We start from the raw sequence: 6,718 nt of genomic DNA on the forward strand, positions 1-6,718 counted from the left end.
TCACGACATTCTTCCTTTTCCAACTTCCACCACTTGGTCTTCTTTTCTGTCTTTCCTCTCCTCTTCTTCCTGACCACCAGTCATCCTACACACCACCATCCGATGCTGTCTGGCTACACTCTCTCCTACCACCACTTTGCAGTCACTAAACTCTCTTAGATCACCTCATCTACATAGAATGTAGTCTACCTGCGTACTCCTACCTCCACTCTTATATGTAACTCTATGTTCCTCCCAAATAGGTGTTGACTATAGCCATTTCCATCCTTTTAGCAAAGCCCACCACAACCTGTCCTTCTAGGTTCCTTCCCTTAACACCAAACCTGCCCATCACCTCCTCATCACCTTTGTTCCCCTCACCAACATGCCCATTGAAGTCTGCCCCAATCACCACTCTCTCCCCTCTGGGAATACTATCCATCACCTCATCTAATTCACTCCAGAATCTCTCCTTCTCTTCTAACTCACACCCTACTTGTGGAGCATAACCACTGACTACATTTAACATTATCCCTTCAATTTCCAACTTCAAACTGATCACCCTGTCTGACACTCTTTTCACCTCTAAAACATTCCTCATGAGTTCCTCCTTCAGGATCACTCCTACCCCATTTCTCTTCCTGACAACACCATAATAAAACAGTTTGTATTCCCCTCCAGCACTATGCGCTTTGCTACCCTTCCACCTCACTGAAGACAGAGTTGTCCAACACAATCTTCTCCAGCAGCTCAATGAGCTCATTGGGCAAATCTGCAGTCATGAAGGCCTTAACTGTGACAGATACCTCCTCTGGGTCCTGGGTTTCAGACAGTGCTGTTTGCACCACCTGAGAAACAAAGGATTGGATGCTTAGAGAACAGACGCCAGCACCCTGTTGGTCAACAGCACTGGTGGCGGTCGTTGTTAACCCGGGCCTCGACCGATCCGGTATGGAATTCACACTGATGATTGGCATGTTTAAATTTGGCATGTTTTTATGCCGGATGCCCTTCCTGACACAACCCTCTCTATTTATCCGGGCTTGGGACTGGCACAGAAGTCACTGGCTTGCAACCCCACTGGCTATTTCATCTAGAATGATAAAAAAAGATAAACCAAGTTAACCTAAACTTTATTTGGAAAAATAGTGCTGTTATATTGGGACAAATGACATGTCAAAAGCCATGAAGATGGGGGATTGATCGTCATTGACTCTGATATTATGAATAGGATAAATGAAACGGTGATAAGGCTATATTTGTCAGGGTTGGCGAGTAAAGCTGCCAACAATTTTAATGGTGAACTCAAAGTGCCAGATGAGGTTAAGCAGAAAATACTATTTACTGAGCAATACACACGTGTACAGTGCATGAGGCCAGAATCATAATCACGTCAAGAGTCCAAGGTCAGTGCCGGCAAACATGCACAGCCAAGAGATCGAAGAGGGAAGTCCGATAATTGTTACACAAAAGACAGTCAGCATCGGGAGGTTCAGGCAAAACTCTGTGGTCAAAAGGCAATCGGAGTCAAAACAGGGATCACTGGTAACAAGCGAAACGCTGGAAAGTCTGAACAGGAGTCAAGAACTATCTGACAGCTTTCTGGTGGGAGGAAAGCTTCTTATAATGGGGTGAAAACAGGTGTAAACAATGAGTGTTGATTAGTGTAAAGAGTCCATATGCAGGGTGAGACTGAAACAGGAAATGATAACAAAATAAAAGCATGATACTGGAAGCCAACAGGACAGAATCATGACAATATTAAGCAAGGGAATTTGATTTGACATGTGACATCAAATGCAATTTTTAAAAGTTGGTGGGATTAAATTTCTTATTAAGTTGTGATTTTGAACTCAGTAAGTTGCCTTTGTGTTTCTCTGCCTTCCATCAGCAAGTTCTGCAGGAAACTGGTGTTCAAACATAACGTTTCTCTGCGCAGTATGCCGAGCTGGAACAATTGCTGTATTTTATTTAAGAAAGAAATCACTATTTATGGAAGAGTGTCTGAAAAAGGAGATTTGGTCTATTGCTCGTCTAATGGCAATTTATTGACTTATTTTAGGTATCTAGGCTTACTCTTGCTTCATTCTCCTCGTCCTCTCCTGAATACCATTCATAATTCAAATGACATTTCAGGGAAAATGTCCACGTCTGCTGTGTATCTAACGTTCGTTATCTATGTATCCAGTGAGCAGCAGTTACTGTGTAGCCTAATTAATGGTTATTAGACTTCTTCTTCTTCTGTCTAATGGCGGTTGGCAAACAGCTTTAGACTGGAGTGTAGATCAGAACGACCACTACTTACTACTGTAACAAAGTGTAACCGTCTACTCTCTAAAAACCTAAGAGTAGTGATGGCCCTATGACACCCGAGGCTCCGACACATGCGTGGTAGCTCATAAAGCAATTGTTTCAAACCACTGTGCCGAGGTGTGTTTCGGTCATGTGACTAGTGACGTTTGAATCACTTGAGTGATGTCTGAAGCAGTTGGGTTCGTCAGACATCAGGTGAATCAGCTGATTGCTTTGGTTTGTCATGTGAATCACTTTGCGGGATTGAGTGTGTTCAGAGACTGGATATCCCTATTTAGTGGTGTTCATTTGAATCTGTCTTTGCAGAACAGGTTGGTTTGTTGCTGTTGTTGCGTTAGTTGCTTTGAGAGTTTATAGTGTTGTAGCAGATTGTGTATTTAGTGGCGAATCACTGTAGATAGCAAGATAGATCAATAGATAGATAGATAGTAAGTTAGAAATAAAGTAGTTACATAGTTAAAGAACACTAGATATAGTTACATAGTCCTAAATAATGTTAGATATAGATAAGATATAGATATATTGCATATATAGTTACCCAGACCTCTATGAATTATCCAAGCATTTCCTGTGTACCCCAGCCTAATCTGTGCCATGTGAACGGGTTTTTTCCAAGGCTGGGGAAATAGTTTGTAAAAGGAGACACCGCTTGTGTCTGAAAACTGTGGATTTACTGTTATTTCTCAATAAAAACTCATAAACAATTACACACCCACACCCACTGCCCTGTTCTTCAAGCACACCCTCTTTTACCCACATACCCATGAACCTTTTTACCAATGAACCCCAAAACAAACTTTGCAGAAGTCCATACTATAATCTATATTTGCACCAGTCCCATGTGAAAATGACATCTGTCTGAATTTGTAGAGCACATCTCATGAATGTAGCAGCACCATTTAAATGTTTTCATAACACAAAATATAAGTGAGGAGTATATAGGGTTACAATCAGACATGCCACATAAGAAACATGGTCTTCAACATGTGTCCATGTTTATTTTATATTTTATTGTCAGGTTAAAATCATACAGCCATGTAGTGTAGTCGAACAGGAATGTGCATGGCGAATCAAATCCCAAACCATGAACCAATAAGCGACACGTCTTGACTGCACTTCAATTTCTTGACCACTAGATGTCCTACTGGAGCACTGTGTCATTGAGGCCTCGAGTAATGAACCATTTGTGTGAACACTGTGTTGAAGCTTCAACAAAGCCTCATCGGCCATCACTACCTAAGAGGTGCTCTGTATCCTATATCACCTGCTATTACAACACTTGTGAAGCGAGTGATACATAAGGTTAATAGTCCCCACTTGGAATGCCTCTTGACCAATCAAATTGCTCGGTCGCAACTAACTGGTGTATAATACATAAACCAATGGCTACAACACTGGACTTGTGATATGATAGTGTTCATATTAGCTAAAATCAACTCTACGTAGAGTACGGTTAAAGGTATATATTAATTACAAAGTAAAACCTCCAGCTTCCACATGGCCCTCTTAAGGAAAAGTGGTATAGATACTGTAGATGGATTGATAATACCTAAATAGAAACTTAGTAGTGTATATTTTAGTGAGCTACAAGTGTGATTTAAGTTAATTTAAATAACACTTTGAAGTATTCTTGCAGTATAAAAACTGTTAAAATAGTAGTTTACAGACAGGACACTTGCAAGTGTACTTTAAACTAAAAGGTGAGTGTCGTGGCTAGAGTGTGATGCCGACTAAATTAATTCAGACAAACCATTACAATTTAAAGGATCATTTAATATTACAATTATTCTGAATAGAGTAGTATTAAAACACATAATCTTGTAGTTAGGGAACAGAGATCAGAGAACAGAGACTCTCCTCTTGCAATGGAATAGATAAAGCATAAGGAGATTGTCAGAGCACCAGTCAGTCAAGTCATTGGATGTCGGTCCCGAGTCGGTTCCCCTGTCAGCCCCAGTCAGTCGTTGTTCCCCCCGGCCCTCCGAGGCCGGGCTTGTGGTACACTGTTCATGATAGCATGGTCATCCTCTCTCTCTCTCCCTTCTGCTGGTCTAACCCAGCCTTTATCTGCTCAGATTCACACATCTCTGCACGGCCGGAGCCATGAAGACGCGGTCCCATGCCAGCTACCCACACACCTTCTTCCCAGCATTGTCCAAACCGTCCAGTACATGACCTTCTAGGTCACGTAGACCTAGCACACATTTCCCTTTTCTAAACCTGAACAGAGCACTCGAATAGTTCGCATAAGCTGCAGCTGCAGTATCTGTATATCCATTCCCTATCAGAGGAGGAAGTCACTCAGGATGTTGACCCATAAGTTAATCAAGGGGGACACAGATATTCTTGCCTGCGCCAGAGACAGATCAAGCTTCCGTACACACTGAGCTCACCCTTACATAACTATTACAAATAATATCTATATGAACTACATACTGTTCTATTACATATTACTTCTGGAATCTGGTTTATTTCTAACCACTACATGAGATAGAAGCATATAACTTGCAAACTAAAATAGTTGCATTACAAAATAAAACAAATGTAAACTAGTTATGTATTAAAAGTTGACTACTCTTACACATGAAGTATACTACTAGTATAGTGATATTAGTATACATACAACATAAAGTGTACATGGGAAATGAGCTTTAATAAAATGAACTTCAAATATAAACTTTTTTGTCAGGGTGTCTCCGCTTTAGTTCGTCTTTAATCGGCTCTGTGGGCTTAAATGATTTTTTCTTTAAAATGTGTTTTCAAACAACAAATAGGAGCTCAAAAGCTAATGCTGTAGATACTGCGCACTCTGTACTGCTCTTACTGTCCTTATGGTTAGATGCTAAACTGTATTTCGTTGCCTTGTACTTGTACATGTGTAATGACAATAAATTATAATCTAATCTAATATCCTGGGACCACGGAGTTTCTTCACCCGGCCCTGAATAAGAGTAGATGTGTGAAGCGGTTGCTAAAGAAATGTGTGTCAAACGCCTGCTAGAAGTCTAAAACAAAGGCTATTTTCATTCATGGGTGTTCAGGATAATCAGTAAACATAGGACATCATTTGCCAAATGCCTGTTTTACATTTGGTAGCGTCCGGGGCTGACGTCAGAGGAGCGGAGGAGAGCGCGTGCCGCCTTTGGGCAGGCCAGCTGTTCGCGTGAGTGGCCGTGAGGTGACACGCGCTGGCTTTGACACAACAAGGAAGTGGACGGTATCAGATGAAGGCACAAACCTTCGACTTTACCGTACAAGGTAAGCCTGATAGCCGGAGAAAGGTGTTTACTGTGACCTAGTTTCCCGGGTACGAGATCGACGGAGCGTGTTTTTGCTAGCTGCCGGTAGAAGGATAAGGAAGCTCGGCTTTAGCCTGTGATTTAACCACCGTATTGTTTCCAGTGTTGCGGAAGTGTAATTCAGCAGCATCCAAAGGTTTCTCTCTTCGTATATGATCTGCCTTATCTTTTTTGGCTTTGTAGAGACATTGTCGATAACTCGAGGTCCTTTTAATAATGGTCGGGTTACTGTTCCACACGTGATATGGGTACAAGAGCACAGTAAGGGTAGATGTAACAGTAGCTTCGGAACATGTCCACATCTGGGGCTTCTGATACCCTCTTCAGCCTCAGCAAACACTGCTGCCCTGGTGTGTCAAATGAACAATTTTAAGCCTAAACTCACTGCCAGAACTGTTTCTCTGGTTGGGCTGCATTCCAATTGAATGGGGCATTACTGCTAGAAACAAAAGCTTTAACCAAGATGTAGCAGGAGTTACTGGTTTGGTCAGATTGCAGCTCATGTTATGCCTTCACAGGACTGTGGTTTGAAGTCGCCTAAGGTGAAACTTAGAGTGAATCCAGAAGCTATTTAGGTCTATGTCACGTGAGATTTACAGCTGTATATGCTAGCTGTGATGATAAAAGTCTGCCGACCAAGATCTCTCAGCTCTTAAAGCGATTTTGTAGCCTATAAACATGGCTACGCGCTTTGGTTTCTGGAGCAGATAGCAGTAGTCATGCAGGCTGGCAAACGCAATTTCTGGCTTGTGGTGTATCCTTCTCTAAAACTTGTGGTAGTCCAAAGCTCTGCTGCTGCTCAAAAGCAAATGAATCACATCCCCAGTTGGTGTGTGGGGCAAACATGAGAACAGGTGTATTTTACTGGCTTCAGATAAAGGGAAATGGCAGCAGCATGGAAGTTAGAGATGTGGTTTTGTTAATGAGGTGAAAGGCATTAGTTTGGTTCTAACCACCTAAGCAATTTTGATCATAAATACAACATGTACAGTGGGTACAGAAAGTATTCAGACCCCCTTAAATGTTTCACTCTGTTATATTTCAGCCATATGCTAAAATCATTTAAGTTCATTTTTTTCCTCATTAATGTACACACAGCACCCCATATTGACAGAAAAACACAGAAT

At 41.6% G+C, this 6,718-nt stretch overlaps 1 protein-coding gene across 1 annotated transcript in view; it reads left to right on the plus strand.

The window, feature by feature from the left end:
- The window catches only part of slc37a1 (solute carrier family 37 member 1), a 42,832-nt gene that overhangs the window by 7,475 nt on the left and 28,639 nt on the right, over nucleotides 1–6,718 (plus strand). The window contains exon 2 of the mRNA XM_020606611.1: nucleotides 5,389–5,550. The gene's annotated coding sequence lies outside the window, so the exon portion shown is untranslated. The remainder of the gene's footprint in view (nucleotides 1–5,388; nucleotides 5,551–6,718) is intronic.

This window comes from Monopterus albus, unplaced genomic scaffold (genome assembly GCF_001952655.1).
Source record: "Monopterus albus unplaced genomic scaffold, M_albus_1.0 scaffold79.1, whole genome shotgun sequence".
Classification (NCBI taxonomy): Eukaryota; Metazoa; Chordata; class Actinopteri; order Synbranchiformes; family Synbranchidae; genus Monopterus; species Monopterus albus.